Genomic DNA, 16,856 nt, shown 5'->3' with positions numbered 1-16,856 from the left:
AGGGGAAAGCCAGAGGTCCTGGGTCCTCTAAACATGAGACGTGAACTTTGATTTTTACCTTCAAGGGTAAACATTTTTAAATCACCAAATATCATATCTATAAATTGATGACAGTATCTGGCATGAACATTATTAGCAATTTATCAAATCATTGGGGTTGGTTTGGAGTTATGAAACTGACAGATCTGACAAGGAGGAGGAGGTGATGATAGAAAGGAGACCGGCCTCCCAAGGCGGCATTGTCAATCCAAGTACAGGCTCCCCACAGTGCCCTGCCCATTCAGGTGCAGGCACCCACTAGGTGGTGTTCAGAGAAGTGTGCTCAGCTCGAGAACAGTAACGCTTCTGGCAGTCTGTAGGCATGCTGAAGCTTTGATTTGTATTCAGTGGAGGGTAACCTACTCACCTCATCTTAGGATGTGTGCAAAAAAACTGAGAAAGAGGCAATAAAATATAAATAGGATTGCCATTAAACAAAACCAGATCAGCTCCAGATGCCTGGAACATGTGGTGAACGTCAGTAAGGAGCTGGGGGAATTGTGAGGACCCAGCGGCTCACAAGATTTGTTTTGCACAGCCTCCACTCCTTTACCTAAATTTGTCATAGCAACTCAAGGCAAGGGAGGGTTCAACAGACTCTTGGAACATTCCAGCTAACTCACGCCTTCCCACATCCAAGAGCATTGAGTATTTGCTCTCTTATTTCACTCTTTAAGAACGGTGCGACTAAGAGTTTTCAAGACAACGTTTCTTTGACACAGTATATGGTGTTATTTGGCACCCACCAAGAAAATGTACCAAGAAAACATACAGAGAGTCTGCTATACTTTATTCCATATCATGTTACAAGGAAACAACAGTGACAGCTGACAAACCATTACATCTTTCATAATACAGACAAATTACAATTGGTAACAAATATGCAACATGTATTATTCCATCCTCCTTACTATGTGTCATTTTGAAGTATAATAGTTTTTTGAATGATGCTAGCAGATTTCTTAGTTACCGACCCCCTGTAGAAAGTACACATCTCAGTGTATCATACAAAAAAAAGATAAAAGAAAAATAAAAAAATCCACTCCCAACTAGAGAATGTAGATTTTGTATGTGCCTCTAAAATACGCTGCTGTGGGAAGGGGAGAATAGGAGACCGCTTATTTTATTTGAGATTTTTTTTGTTTGTTTTTTTGTTTTTGGTATATGAGAAAATTGCAAGGCAGTAACATATACGGTTTCCTCTGCCTACAAGCCAGTAAGGGAGATGGAAGTTATGCTCAATTATGCAGCATATTCCTATGTATAGGGGGCAGGCAATAATCTACCCCAGTATGTACAGCCTAAACATCCTCTTATATAACAAAGATTACAAAACCAGTAATATTCACAGATAAGTATCTTATGTAGACGCATTACCTAGGATATCGATTACACTGGCTGTCAGGTACACACCGAGGAAAGAATACCAAGAGGCTTTGCTTTCTCTGCAAGCCTGGAGGCTCCCCTGGAAACTTTTCTTATCACTCTTGGGAGGTAGAAATAGCTTCTCAACCTTGTATCAGTGGATGGACAGCCACCCCTGCCTTATACCCTCTGTTTTTTCTGAACACTGCAAACATTGTTTTCATGTCCTATGTATCTTGTATTTTTAAGTTAACCAAACTGTTCCTTTAAGAAAATGGAAATTAAGTCCCAAATTTCCTTTCAGAATACTGTGTGTGCCATGATGTCACATTGATATAATCACCATGCTAATGTGTTCTAACTATTCCAGCTGTTTGAAATCAAGCTACTCCTTCATATAAAAATAGTCTCACAAAACATTCCAGTGCTTTCTCAATAGAATAATAAATCTGCTAATGAACACAGTCTGTAATGATTTCTACGACTGCCCTCAGCAAGAGAAGGTGGGAAAAGGAGATGGAGAATGTGATTACAAATGGGAGAGGAAAGGAGAGACAAACCAAACTTTGGATGTCCTGTACCAATGGCAAAGATGGGGAACTAAAAACCTCCCAAACCTCTGACATGTACGTTTCTGTAAGAACAGATCCCTCCCATCCCCCGCCCCCCACTGCGTAGCATCATGTTTGATTTCCCAAGAGAAGCTGCCTATGAAAGGGCATATATCGCTGAATGACTCTAACCTTCCTAATTGAAGTCTTTTAACATTAAATATTTTCAAATTTTCAAGTTAGAAAGCTTATTAAATAGCAAGATTTCATCATCAGTTGTTCTAAACTTTATAAAATACAAAAGTTATGCCTCTCCCTTAAATGAATAATTCAAAACAAATCACGGGAAAGGCTGTTTTTGATTGCATGTAAAGTTTTCTCTTTGTGTTTACTTCAAGAAATCCTAATTTAAGTACACGTTAAATCAAAATACCTCCAAAGACTTCCAACGGGTTGGAATATATGAAAGAAGAATGGAAAGGATTTCTAGGTAGCAAATAGCAAACATTCTAGCTTTGGGTGACTTTGGTTCTCTTTAAAATCAATCAGTAAATAATTCTTTGCTTAGCACTTCGAAGCTTACAAAGAGTGCTACTTCTGGATAGGACGGATTGTGACCTTGACGTATATACTCACCCCTCACTCGGGGGAAGGTACCATTTTAATGTTTAGGAATTCTGGGTCCAATTTCCTAAGTATACTGGGTTTGACCGTAGAAAAGCTTTTCCCTCACTTGATTCTCAGAGAAAGTCTTTGTCAAACTGGCTCATAATTCCTAGTCTTCATCATAAAAAGTGTGACACATTTCAAACTCTTAGTCTCTCCTTTCTGACTAATAGGAAAATGTAAAACAATGTACACAAAGGTATTTCCATAGGAACTTGTATCCTGAGGAGCCAGGTTTCATGCTTTAGAGGAATTTCCCAACCTTGGCCTCAGTATTATTTGGGATTCTGCAGCGAGTCCTGCCCCACTGGGAGACGGCCTACACCAGGCAGCGCTCCCTCTGGATCAAAGCACAACGCATGCCCAATCCACTCTGTCCTCCGTGTCACATACTCACCTTCATCCTCCAAGGCCCCGCAACTCCTTAAACAAGGGAAGCTGCGCCTTTCTTTTTCCCTTTTCAGTCTTTAAAGCAAGACTCCTGCATTATTTCTGAAACCTGCTTTCGAACAGTTTTTCTCACAGACAGTTTAAAGTTAAGGTACACAATGATGTCTTCCAATCAGCTTAGAATCTTTCTTAAAAATGTAATTTGAAGGTGCGTTGATGTAAATTTTTAACTCTGGATACCTTTGTAATTTGCTTTTTAAACGTTAACTAGCAAAGAGGGCTTTCAGAGCTCATCCAGCGGATACAATTTTTTTGCATCCAAGTTTTAAACATTCTGTTCCTCCTCTTTTCCCCATTTAGAAAAATACAAAGTGTAACAGAGTGGATGGGAAAAATAAGATGTTGACAAGACTCAGAAAACACGTAAAAGTTACCTCAATTTCCAGAGGTTGAAAAGTAAGCAATTTATCCCTGCCTTTGTTCTTAATGCTTGGTATTTGTTTCTTCACTTCCAACCTACGCAAAAAACAGTCGTGTTATGTGGCTTGAGAATGCTAAGCAGATTCCGACATCCTGTGTAAATGTATAGTTATTTCCAAGAAAAACCATATTTGCAAATGTCCTCAAAAGGTAAGCGACAAGTGGAGCCCCACAGCCAGGGACCAAGTTGTCAAGTCAGTCAGAGAACATGGGTTTGCTGTAGCTAAAAATTTCCTTCCTAGTGGTTGCAAAATGTGCACCACTCTCAAAGAAAACACGCATTGTTTTATGCCACTATGTGGCTTTCAAGTACAGACATTACTGAAGAAGTGCGAACACCAAATGTGTTGTCTTAACGTATTTAAGACATGGCTGGTGAAAGCATAAAAACCTTTCCAGAGACGCTGTGCTGCAGAGGGAAATCAAACAAAATCAAACACAAAAGACTGAAAAGAATACATGCCATGTATCAGTAAGCAAAGCTTAATCTTCACATAGTTCTCGGAAATCACAAGGTATCCAAATGCGTGCAAGGTTTTAAATAAATTGCAGAGAAAACAGGGTCTTGCCAGCTTCAATTTTCTTGTAAGTGAAATCCACCACCAGGAGTGAAAGGAAACTGATCCATGATTCCCTTCGTATTATCGGCCACTTCGTTAATGTTTTTTTTTTCTTCCCAGAATGATGACAACTTAAGCCTGGAAAAAGGAAAAGAGGAAACTGTTATATGTAAAAAAAACCTCACATCATTCATTTTTCCTAAATTACATGAGACATCAAAATTGGTCAAGCCAAAGTGAGCCTATCCATTTTCTGCACAGCCACCCCAGGCACAGATATCTGAGGCAGAGTAGTCTCCTTAACCAACAGTCCTTATACCATGATAAACAAATCTTCTGACTGCATTTTCTTCCCCCAAAATAATTTAACTCCATGAATTAAAATGGTCTAACCTCCTCTTGGATTATTTAGAGAAAAAGAAATTCAGCAAATTTCCTTCCCCAAATCATTAGTAGTAATACTGGTCTTAATTAAGTGCCTGTAGCATTATACAGACCATTAAAAGGACATATCATCGTGTTCATTTTTATGAACATGAAATAGAAAAATGGATCACATATATGCTTTAAAAAAAAACCCAGCTGCATGTAATTCCTCGGTTGCCCATTATCAGACCTAGTTTCAGCAGAATGAAAATTGGCCAGCATGACCTGAATCGCCAGCCTCTTCCCAACATCCTGCATACGACTGTGCGTTTCCAATGATGCCTGTTTTAAACTCGGTAACCACTTCCATGTGAGCAGTTCAAGAAGAAAGAAGGAATGTTCACTCTGCTCCTGTCCACATTTCTTTTTGGTCTTTCAGCATTTTCATTGAGTCTCTAGGGTGGGAAAAGAATGTCTTGCCAGGAAGGGTGAAAAGAAACACTCAGAGGGTCAGTCACACAGCCCAGAGGTTCGACACATCAGCTCCAGGAAGCCCCAGAACCAAGTCATTTTAGTTTAAGCTCGAGGTCACGAGGCCTGATCAGGCCTGTTTGTCCCCTTCTACAGTGCCACACTGTCATCTTCCCAAGGAACTTTGGCCTTTTGTTAAGACCTCACAGTGCAATCGCCCTACTGCTGCCCATGCAGGCTGCAGGATCAGCACTTCACCCCTGCATGGCACTACCTTGACCAAGAGAGGAGAAGTTCCAGTCTTACAATTAAGAACCACTAAAATGCATCCTCTCCATCTGTGGCTCATTTTCCCAATTTACTATGATGATTTTTTGGAAGGTTAACCTTCCGTCTTTTTTTTAAATTGAGGTGAAATTCATATATCATAAAATTAACCATTTTAAAGCATACAATTTAGTGGCATTTAGTACATTCACAATGTTGTGTAATCATCAGGTGTATCTAGTTTCAAAACATTTTTGTCACACATGAAGGAGATCCTATATTATTTAAGCAGCCACTTCCATTGTCCTCTTGTCCCAGCCCCTGACAACCAACAACCTACTTTTTGTCTCTACGTATTTACCTATTCTGGATATTTCATATAAATGGAATGATACAACATGTGAACTGTTGTGTCTGGTTTCTTTCACTTAACATAATATCTTTAAAGTTCATCCATGTTGTAGCATGTATCAGTGCTTCATTCTTTTTAATGACTGAATAATATTCCATTGTATGGATATACCACATTTTGTTTATCCATTCATCAGTTGATGTACATTTGGGTTGTTTTCCTCTCGTGACTATTGTGAATAGTGTGCTATGAACATCTGTGTACAAGTATTTGTTTGAGTAGATGTTTTCAATTCTTTTGGGTAAATACTTAGGAGTTATATTTCTTGGTCATCTGGCAACTCTATGTTTACCTTTCTGAGGAACTGGCAAACTATTTTCCACAGTGGCCGCACCATTTTATATTCCTACCAGCAATTTACAAAGGTTCTAATTTCATCACACTCTTGCCAACATTTGTTACTTCCTGTTTTTTGTTTTTGTTTTTTCTTGATTACAGACATCCTAATGGGTGCGAACTGGTATCTCATTGTGATTTTGATTTGTTTCCCTAATGATTAGTGATGTTGAGCATCTTTTCATGTGCTCGTTAGCCATCTGTATTCCTCTTTGGAGAAATATCTATTCAAGTCCTTTGTCCATTTTTAAATTGGGTAGTTTGTCTTTTTGTTGTTGATTTGTAGGAGTTCTTTATATATTTTGTATATTAATCCCTTGATTTGCAAGTATTTACTCTCATTCCATGGGTTGCCTTTTCACTCTGCTGGTAGTGTCTTTTGATGAAGTCCAATTTACCCTTGTTTTCCAATTTTTTCTTTTGTTGCTTGTGGTTTTGGTGTCATATCTAAAAATCCATTGCCAAATCTAAGGGTGTGAGGATTTAGCCTTATGTTTTCTTCTAAGAGTTTTATAGTTTTAGATCTTCAGTCCATTTTGAGTTAATTTTTGTTGATGATGTGACGTAGAGGTAAACTTCCACTATTGAGAGTTCTCTGTCATCAGTGACTGAGCCAAATGTAAATAATAGCCTTTACCTTAAGTTTCTGGGAGAAGCTTGGAGGTAGAGGGAGAGGCCTGGGGGTGGATGGATAGCACACATAGGTCCTTTGCCACCACTAAGTCTAAATCCTCAGTTGTTACTGCAAATAGTTGCTGCCTGTAGGATAGTTCTCTATGCAGCTCACATGGCCACCCCTCACCCCTGCCATGTTGTCCAGATATGCCTTTATCAAACCTCTTCTTAAAGAAGTCACTACCCTAGCAAAAATGCTTACATGGGAACAACCATCTTAGCCCCCATGCCACCCTTGTTCTTCCAGGGAAATGAAGAAAATTCACCTTTAGGTCTATCTGTTGTTTGCATGTAATCATGCATTCTGATTTAGGCACTGACATCTTTTCTGAGGCCCACAACATCAAGGAGAGACAGCACTTGTCTCTGAAATATTTCAAGCACACCTGTCCATAGGCATCTTCATCCAGTCCCCAATCCCACTAGCAACTGTGACATTTTATTAAGCAGATGACAAAAATGCCCTCTCTGTTTCATGTAGCTTAAACAGCAGCTGAGATTCTAGCTTCTCCAGAAAGCCTGCTCACCAAGGCCAATGGGAGTTGTGGGTTTGTCCTCATGTCTGTTTGCCTAGGCGTGGAGTTCCCACAACCACACCCAAATGATGCAGTCATTGCCTGGCTCTCCTCTACTCCACTACTTTAATCAAGAGAATGGAGTCTTGGTGACCTCATTTGGTCCCTCCTGAGGTCTGGGTACATTTCCTGTGAGGGAGCAAGTAAGGGGGCATCATTATGTTCTTGATTAAGCTTGGTTTTCTTGGCCATTGTGTCCCCAAGAGCATAGCTCAGACCTGGCTCAGGTACTCAGTAAACAGTTGTTAAATGAACAGGAGGGGAAAGGTAGAATCTGAAAACTTGAGAGTCGAGTGTGTTCTCAGAGGTAGCACTCCCCCAGTGCGCACTGACGGAGGGCAAATGCTGTGCCTGTGCTCTTGCTGAAGGAGCACAATGCCATTTACAGAGCAGGCCAGCCACAGATACCCACAGGCTGAGAAAGGTGAGTAGGATCAACACCTTCCTATAGGCCAAAGTTTTTTTTTTTTTAATTCCATGACATTCTATTTGAAAGGAATGATTTGATTTTCAGTATATCTGATTTCATGGAACAACAAACTATGTTGTTACCATAGTCCTTGGCATGTTACTGTCCTGTTGGGTTGATTTAAGTTTGTTTTTAAGCCATTGATGGTGTTTGTCCTTGTTTTCTAGGAGAATCGCATGTACCTAACCCAAGGCATAAGCAGAATTGGATAACAACGGATAATACATAGTAATAGTAAATGGATAATAAATGGTGAACACAGTGATTACAGATAAGTCCATTACTTAGGTTTGGGCTCAGATATTTAATGGAAGGAACTAATAATAAAAAAAGAACGGAGGTCCCAACGAGAGCTAGACTCTTTCCCATCTCTGTGAGATCACTCTAAAGCCCAAACTGTGCCAACCACTCTGCCTGATATTGTTCACCAGCTGCGTGGGATGTCCCTTCTTCCTCCTTTGGCAGCATCAGCATCCGTATCAGACTTCAAGAACTACGTATAAGGTAGGTCAGTTTACTGCTAGAAAAATTCCTTAAAATCTAAATATAATTATATATTTGATGGGTGGGGACGTAGGTGGTAGGAGAGAGTATAAGACATTCATAGGGAAGCAAAATATAATAGCAATAGTAAATCCTTCCCTTCCACTTAATTGATTATTAAAATAGACTGCACACACAGTGAATATGGATTCTAAGCTCAACCATGTGCACATTAACTCCTAGGTATATGAATCATAAGATTAATGGATGCCACTTTTATCTTGCTTTCTGCTTTTACAATGTTCTTTCTCTGGAAATGAATGTTTTAAACAAGAAATTGGATTTTATTGATAAAATCCTTATTCAGAAATATCTACATAGGGCTTCTTAGCTATAAATATTAATTAATTGGATTGCTGGTACCCATAATGCAACTTTGTTCTGACCCATGTGCCCTATGAACTAGATATTTTTTGGATTCAATTTTCTTAAAACCAACTGTGAGCATCATGTGATGGAGGAGATGAAAAATGAAAATGAGCAGTCCCGCTGTGCAGGTGGGTGACCTGTGGGAGAGAGTCTGCCTGGTAGGATTTTTACACGAACCATCAGACACAGACCAATTGATTAGATCATCTCATACCCGCCACCAACTAGGCTCAAGAGACTAATTAGAGAGAGTACTGCCTGCGCAGGCACCCCATTGACACCTAATTTGCTCAGCCAAAGCCTTTGGGGAAAATGTATTATCTCTGCAGCTGCACTTCATGCATTTCTGATTTGAGGCATAAGCAAGGAGTGCTTCATCACTCTTTTGAGCAAACTGAATGTAGAAGCCCTTAAGTGCTAAATGCAAGCAAACAGACCCAAATTAAAAATGGGCCAGGCTCTTTCTAATTCCCTCTGTGCTCCCTGTTAAATCTCTGTGTGTACATACACACGCACCCCTACACACACACATGCAGTTTACACGGCAGCGGGATGACACAGCAGAGGACGCCAGCTCAGGGTGCTTGCATGGGATCAGATGGTCTCTCTTTCACTAGCCTGTTTACCCACTCTAAGGTTTTATGTTTGTTTTATTGTTTTTTCCTGCCGTATTGCCTCTCCACGAGGTATTCTTTTTTCTACAGGAAGACTCTGGCCCATTTTTTTTTTTCCCCTCTAAACCTCACTGTAGAGAAGTGATTATTTTGGTTCCAAATTAAAACAATTGTAGGTTTCCCTTCCATCGCCTAAATTGTGAACAGGATGTTCACCAGGATGCATGTGAAGCTGTAGGGTAATCCACTCATTTCTGTTTGAGAGACTCCTTTATAAAGATGCCTGACAGAGAGGAAAGAATTATTACAATTTGACAGAAAGAAAGCTACTTCACAATAGCAAAGACTGTATAGAATTATAAAATAATGAACTTATCTTCAGGAAAAAACAATGTATATCATTTGATGGAGTCTAGCTTTTATCTGTTTCCAACCTAGAATAAGACTAATTCCAACCTTCTATTTAAATGAAGAATCTAAAATACTGGTATATAAGGAGGCATTTAAAGATAGGTATGTAATTAATTACATGCTTTAAAAAAAGAAAATAAAAGTTAAAAATCCAGACTATATGGAAAATTAGGGTATCTTTGTGCCAAATCTAGTGGCTATGGGGAATGAATTTCCATAATAGTGGAATAAAAGAAAAAAAGACCCAACAGGACCTGCTGTAGTGGTGTTCTAGGGCGGACTTACTGATTGATGCCTTTCCACTCACATGGTGGATGAATTCTTTTACCCACATGTTCTGTAAGTTTCAATTCTGCTTTGTAATTTTCACATTTATCTTATTCTCAAGATTTCAATGAAGATTTTTTTGGATCATATAAGCTGTGCCACTTTGAGTTTGATTTTGCTTAAACTACTAAGAAAAACAACCAAACTGATCTTTTGTAGCTGAGTTTGCTAATGTCGAAAATTAAGTTCACAAATAAGGTTGCTAAACCTTAAGCACCTAGGCCAGTATAAATGCCTCTGAAGTAAAAATATGTGTATACACAGAAATATATACATATATGACACACATACTCATTTGTATATACACAACATATACTCAAATTTTATACTGTAGATTTTATGTGACTGTTGGACTCAAAATGGTAAGTTTCGAACTTTGTACTGATTTCAAAAAACCTGAGGAGAGCTTAATTTCTTCACTTTTTGAGTGAGTTTAATTATGTTATGATTTGGCTAGAAATATAGGTTTTCTTTCAGAACATCCGAAATCAGTGTTTTCCAGTTACTCTGACATTGCATTGAAGCTCCTTGAGGGAGGGGGGGAAATGGGATGAAAAGAAAGAAGTAGAAAATTAGTCAAACCTACTTCTGTAACTTATTTCTGATTTATGGTAATCATGCTTCTTCACCCCAGAAGAGAACACATCTTTGAGACCAGCAAGAGAATACTAATTAAAATGAATGCAGAGATAGACGGGCTTTGTTTTAAGCTTAACAGAAGGTCCATCATTCAAAACAGCCCAACTCCTTTAAGTTGAAAGCTGTTTGGTAACATACATATGGATGCACAATGCACTAATTGCAGCAACTGTGCACATTTTAAGCTCCATGCCAAAGTGGTGATTTTAATTAAAATTTTTTAGGCAAAGCTATAAGTCTAACATTTCAAAACAAAGCATTTTTCACACAAGGAGACTACAATAATCATCATTATCAACGAATATTTATTGAAATCCTCATTAAAGACTAAGCATTATATGATGTGTAATTAGCCGTGATAGAAAAGAAAGCTCTATTTTAATGGTATAACTGTTTATTAAATCAGATGTACGTAAATGTAAATCACTGGTAATATTTTCGACACACGTGGACTAAAGGCTGGCAACTCTGGGAGTGCGTCCTGTCTCAGGGAAGACCACAAGGAGTGCAGGAAAGTGCTGATCTAGGTCTTCTAAGAACGACCAAGACAAATCTTTCTCTAAAATCACATATGTAAATATATATATATATATATATATATACACAATCATATGTATTCATAAAATAACACACATACATACATCCATATACCGTAAGGTATGAAATAGCTCATTGAAAGAATTTTAATGACAAAGTTAAGAATAGGCAAGTCCTCACCAAATGTGGCTTATTTTCTCAGGGATTTCATTTTTGAAGCTTTATTTGCTCAGCATACCTTTACAACTGACTGGCTCCCAAGTGGGTGTAAGTTAATTAAGTAGGATTCCAACCCTTTAACCTTCCTTATATATTGCAGTCCTACTAAACTATATTTAAATAAACCAAATACAAAGTCATGTAATCCAGCAGTCTGTGCATTTTTTACAACTTAAAACACACACACAAATCTCATAAAACCACTTCCAAGTATTCAGCAGTCAGAGAAACACAAGGGTTCATGTTTGACTTTAATTAAAAGATCTGAGAGGAGATATGACTTCATTTTGGGTGGATTTTTTCTTTCAAATTAAAACTTGTCTAGTATTATTGTCCAAAGTGTTGAAGCACAGGAAACTTTCCTGCTAAGGGTTTTGAATTCTATGTGATGACCTACAGTTTGAATCTGTCTCATGAACCATCTTATTCAGCAAACTAAAACATGCATTTTTGTAGCACAAGTTAGATCACCTATGACTGGCAGATGGAGAATGTTGTCAGCATTAAGGTAGAAGTCACGTTGTTTCACATGAGAAATTTCTTTCCAGTGTTGAAGTTTTGAGCCACCAAGTCACAGCAGCCAAGAGCTGGAGACATAAACACAGTTCTGTGCCAGCTGAAGAAGCGTACAGGACTATACCTGCTGTCCGTTTATCCCACAGGCTTCCTCTCGGTTGGGTTTGGCCACCAGCTCTGTCTTGGAATTGTTTATTGTACAGCTCTCGATCTTTGCACATTTTGCCCTATCATTCAAAGTTCAGAATCTTCAACGTTTCCAACAAGCTTCTTTCACCTGTAAACTGTGCTAGTATTTTTATTAATGTTTTCACTGCTTTTGTACTTGTGTACTTTTGTACCACTGCTGTGTACTTGTGTTTGTGTCCCTGCTAAATTCATAGGTTGAAACCCAATCCTCAGTGTGATGGCATTTCGAGGTAGAGCCTTTGGGAGGAGCTTATGTCAGGAGAGCGGGGATCACATGAATGGGATAAGTGCCCTTATAAAAGAGACCCCAGAGAGCTCTCTTGCCCCTTCCATCGTGTGAGGACACAGCAAGGAGAGGAAGAGGATTCTCACCAGATACTGAATCTGCCAGTGCCCTGATCCTGACTTGGCAGCCTCCAGAACAGTGAGAAATAAATTTCTGTTTTTTATAAGCCACCCAGTCTTTCTGTTATAGCAGCCTGAACAGACTAAGATGCCATGGTTATCAAGTTGAATATATTTTGAGTGGTCTGCCCCTGAGTCTATTTTTTCCCATAAGCTGCACAATTTTTACTGCGGTATTTGGCTGAACACAGGTAGGAACACGGATATCATATAATAGCAGAAACATCTATTCTTGTGGGGCACATTCTGATACTGCCACAAGGTGACACACCAGGGACACTGCCATAGCCATTATTTGCACCAGGAATGTCTGCCGACAGTGAGCAAAGTCCAACAAGGTCATGAGGAGGGATGCCGATGCCGGACAACCAGCCAAGCTCCCCACCAGCTCCTTCCCATGCAGCCGCTTCACAATATGAAGAGCGCCAATGAGTAACTTCTCGACAAAGGACACATCACTGAGCGTTGACTCGTGGAAGCCAAGACTTTGTCTACATGTAAAGTCATCTGCTATGCACTCTCCACAAAGTTATAATTGGTTATTTTAAAGCATTTTGTTACTGGTTATCCCACCATAAGTTGCTATATTTCTACAATACCCAAGACGAGTTCTGATAGATATGATTACAGAAGATGTGTATCATTACGAGAAATAAATGCCAGCATTTTGTGCTCATATAATATTTTCTTCTATCCAAAATACATTTCCATTTATTCTCTCATTTAATAAAAGTGCCTGAAAAATAGGACTACGACCATAAGAAGAGAACAGATTTTATAAACTGGACTTTTTAAAAAGTCGCAATCCTTTTAGTCACTGGTTCAATGTCTTCTGGCATATCAGCAGCAGGAGGTATGTTCCAGGTTTAACGACTCACGGCATTCACTACAGGAACCAACCTTTACGGGAGCAAGGGTGACCAACTGTCCCGGTTTGCCAGAACTAACGGAGTTTCCAGGATGCAGGACTTTCAGTTTTAAAACTGAGGTAAACTAGAATGAGTTGGTCACCCTAACAGAAACAACTGGATTGATATGCTGCTATTTCCAAGTTTATTATAAAAACAAAGCCAGCAAGCTTGGAGCTTTACTACACAAACTAAAACTTGCTGATATTCCAACCTCAAAATGTGCATCATGAAAGTATTACAAATGCTAAACACTGAGAATGGCAAAAGATTTGTTGAAAAGAAAGTGGAAACTGAGCCCGCAGCCTTCTCTCCTCTCCACCCTCCCTGGGATTTGTCACTTATCTCCTTGATTCTGTGTTTTAGGCTTTCCTCTCTAAGTTTTTATTGAAGCCATAGTGAATCACACTCTGCTCTAACAAGGTTGTTGAATTCAAAACCATCAAGAAAAAACAAAAAAACAAGCAGAGGCACTCACAACTGGAATATACAACTATGTACTGGGGAGCTTTGGGGAGAAGAAGAAAAAAAAAACATCAACTTGTTCTTCACCACAATTCTCAGTTGCACTTTCAGTAAATCCATCTATTTAAATTCACACATGCCCGTGCACTGTGGCATGGAGGAGATGGCTAAGGCCACCACTCTCAAATGAGAAGAAGTACAAATATTGCCTGAATCTCTATGGCAAATGACCCCTGCTCAATGAGCAGTGGCAGAGCCAAACCATCAATTGGCCTGCCTATTTCAAATTCTAACTCAATAGATGTTCTATTTTTAAGCAAAGTGCAGAGTTTAGGGTGAAGAGGTCAATAACACTATTAAAGCAAGGTCCCAGTGGTGGTCTAGAGCTGGCTTGAACTGGCTCACAAGAGCTGAATGTTAAAATTATCAGGAATTTTGCAAGTGAGTGTTAAAATTCTCAGAAATTTTGCAAGGTGTTTGTTAAACACAGCTACCCTTGAAATTGGCAATGGAAGGAGGGATTATACCATAGGATACAGACAAACATGATCAATCAAGGCTTTCCTGCTTTCTTTCTGGAGAGTCGGCTGTTAAACATTTACCAGCATGTCACTACTATCCTCAGAAGCCTCAGTAATTTGGGAGGGGATGGTGGCTAGAAAAACAACAAACTCTAAGTCAAAACGGAAAATGCAAGTGCTATCCTAAAGGTACCAACGCAGTGAGGAAGAACTGGGCTTTGAAAGAGAAATAAAAATGTGACGTGTCGGAAGGGAAGAAGGAGGGCATTCTCGCATAGCCAAGGGCTTTGGGAGGCAGCAAATGGCTCATGGGGCAGCACATATTTGGATGTCAGGAAACAAATGCAAGGGAAGCTGACAGGCTTGGTGAGGGTGCTGGAGTGGAGGGCCTTACGTGCCCTGCTCAGGAGTTTGGGTTTTATTCTGCACGTAGTGAGGAGGTTTCTTAGAGGCTTTCGAGCAGAGAGTCCTCAGGTTCCAACCCAAAGGCAGTCACGTACTTTTCACATGGATGAAGGCTCAGCTGCTTCTGTGAAGTCTGTGGGTAAATAGTTGTCTTCTTCAGGATCCCTCTGAATCAGATAATGCAGCCAGTTCTTCGAATGACTACTGTGACTGCTCACCAAGTGCCAAGTTTTGCAACATTTATTATTGAAAAGTCTTACTCTGCCTATGAGAAATATCCAGGGTGTCGAGGACTAACGATGAAACTAAGCTTCACACCACGGGCTACACTTTTCAAAACAGAGCCCACAGGGATAATTTGGACATTTTCATGCACCAGAAAGATGCCTTAGGTATTCAATACATAGTTTATTTACTTGCGTCTTTATATATGTCTACATATTTAAAAGGAAAACAAACAAAAAAAATACCCAGTAACTCCTAGCTCTACTGCTCTGTTGTCCTTTATAACCCAAATATGATTTACTGTTTTTGATTAGCACACAATCTCAGACAGACTTTCAAACTGAAGCACTTGGAGTTCTGAAATACTGTCAAATCTTTTAAAGAGCAACTGCAATAAATTAGAAAATATCATCACTACACTCTTGTCTTGAGTCACTGTGGTTGCATGTCGTGGACTAGAAGTTTCAGCTCATTAAAAATGTGAAGCCTATAATGTCTGATGAATAAGACATTCACCTCAACACAATTGGTTGCCTCCTGGCATAAAACAAAGTGCCAACAGCTCAGTGGTGTAGTGGCAGAGCAAAGAACAGTGGTTGCAGGCCTGGGGTCAGTCTCTCACTTCCACTGGCAACAGAGCTGGAGAATGCAGCGACAGTAGCCAGCACACACCAGGCTCACGGGATTAAGGGATGCCTCATGCTTTTTTAGTGTCTACTTGTGACAGACTGAAACAAAAGCACCAACAGAATTAAGTGAATTGAGCTCTTATTGTGAGAGGCAATGCAATACCTTTTCGCCTTGCCCCAAAACAGAATCCCACACATAACGTGGTAAGTCAGGAATGTGACATCTTCTCCTCCACACCTGTGAGCAGGAGCACATCCCAGAAAGATCTTATTTCCTCTTCACACAGATGCTAAAGAACAAAGTCATGTCTTGTCTGGGTTATGCTGTTTGTTTTCCAGTCTGTTGGCATTAAAATTGCACCCTAAGCGCCTATCATGTCTCATGAAGCTCTGCAAAGTCCTTTTCAAAAGTTTTGACTTTGAACACTAGAGTCATTTGGAAGAAAAAAAACAGATGTAGTGACTTAGTTGCTTCATGTTATTATGAGGGAAAAAATCACCACAGTTCCATTTTAAACATAATAAATATAATGTATATTGTATGAAGTATATAAATTTGAAAAAAAAAACAAAAAACAAAAAAGAGCCCAATCAGCTCCAATAGGCTGCTTTCGTTTCGTTCCTTTTGCAATTCTTAGATTCAGTGGCTCTGCATGAGATATCATGCACAATGAGCCAGGGCCTGAGAAGTTAAATGGAAAAGCTGTTTTATTTTTTAATTACTAACCTCCCTGAGTTTTAGTGCTAGAGTTTATATAGTTCTCATAATCAACTATTGAGTACTTTGGTCCAAGCAGGATATAAAACTACTCATGCTTGGATTAACATGGTAAAGCTAAATCTTGTCTCTCTCAGTACTTCCTTATTGAGAAAAGTTCTAACAGGTTGATTTTTAGGGACTGATGTATGTCTGGTAAAACGTAAAGAACATGGTAACTCTTTGGCTTTCTGGGATGTAGTGTGGTTAAGAATGTCTACACGCTAGAGATGGGTGATTCAGATAAGATAAGACATATCCGAAGCAGATAGAGTAGAGGGAAATTACTAAGATTAATGGTGTGAAGTCAAGCAAAGAAATATTTAGAGAGACTAGAAAACAATTAATGGCACGAAGAGCTTTAGAGAGACTAGAAAACAATTAATGGCACGAAGAGCTTTACATAAGAACAACCTCTTGAATAAAACTGTGCAAACACTACCGATTCTGGAGAAAATATACAATCATGGTCACTATCTGGAGGGCTATCTTGCTAAGAAGTACACACGTATCACAGTAATCGCTCTTGACCATAAATTCTTTTGCTCTTAAAAT

At 39.3% G+C, this 16,856-nt stretch overlaps 1 protein-coding gene across 3 annotated transcripts in view; it reads right to left on the bottom strand.

Moving 5' to 3' along the window:
* Positions 1-812: 812 nt before the first annotated feature.
* Positions 813-16,856, bottom strand: part of CDK14 (cyclin dependent kinase 14) — a 549,155-nt gene continuing 533,111 nt past the window's right edge. For all 3 annotated transcript variants that reach the window (XM_070617449.1, XM_070617452.1, XM_070617454.1), the window contains one exon: positions 813-4,189. The gene's annotated coding sequence lies outside the window, so the exon portion shown is untranslated. The remainder of the gene's footprint in view (positions 4,190-16,856) is intronic.

Source organism: Equus przewalskii, chromosome 4 (assembly GCF_037783145.1).
Source record: "Equus przewalskii isolate Varuska chromosome 4, EquPr2, whole genome shotgun sequence".
Classification (NCBI taxonomy): Eukaryota; Metazoa; Chordata; class Mammalia; order Perissodactyla; family Equidae; genus Equus; species Equus przewalskii.
The sequence above is the reverse complement of the archived record's forward strand: the minus strand, read 5'-3'. Positions and strand labels throughout refer to the sequence as shown.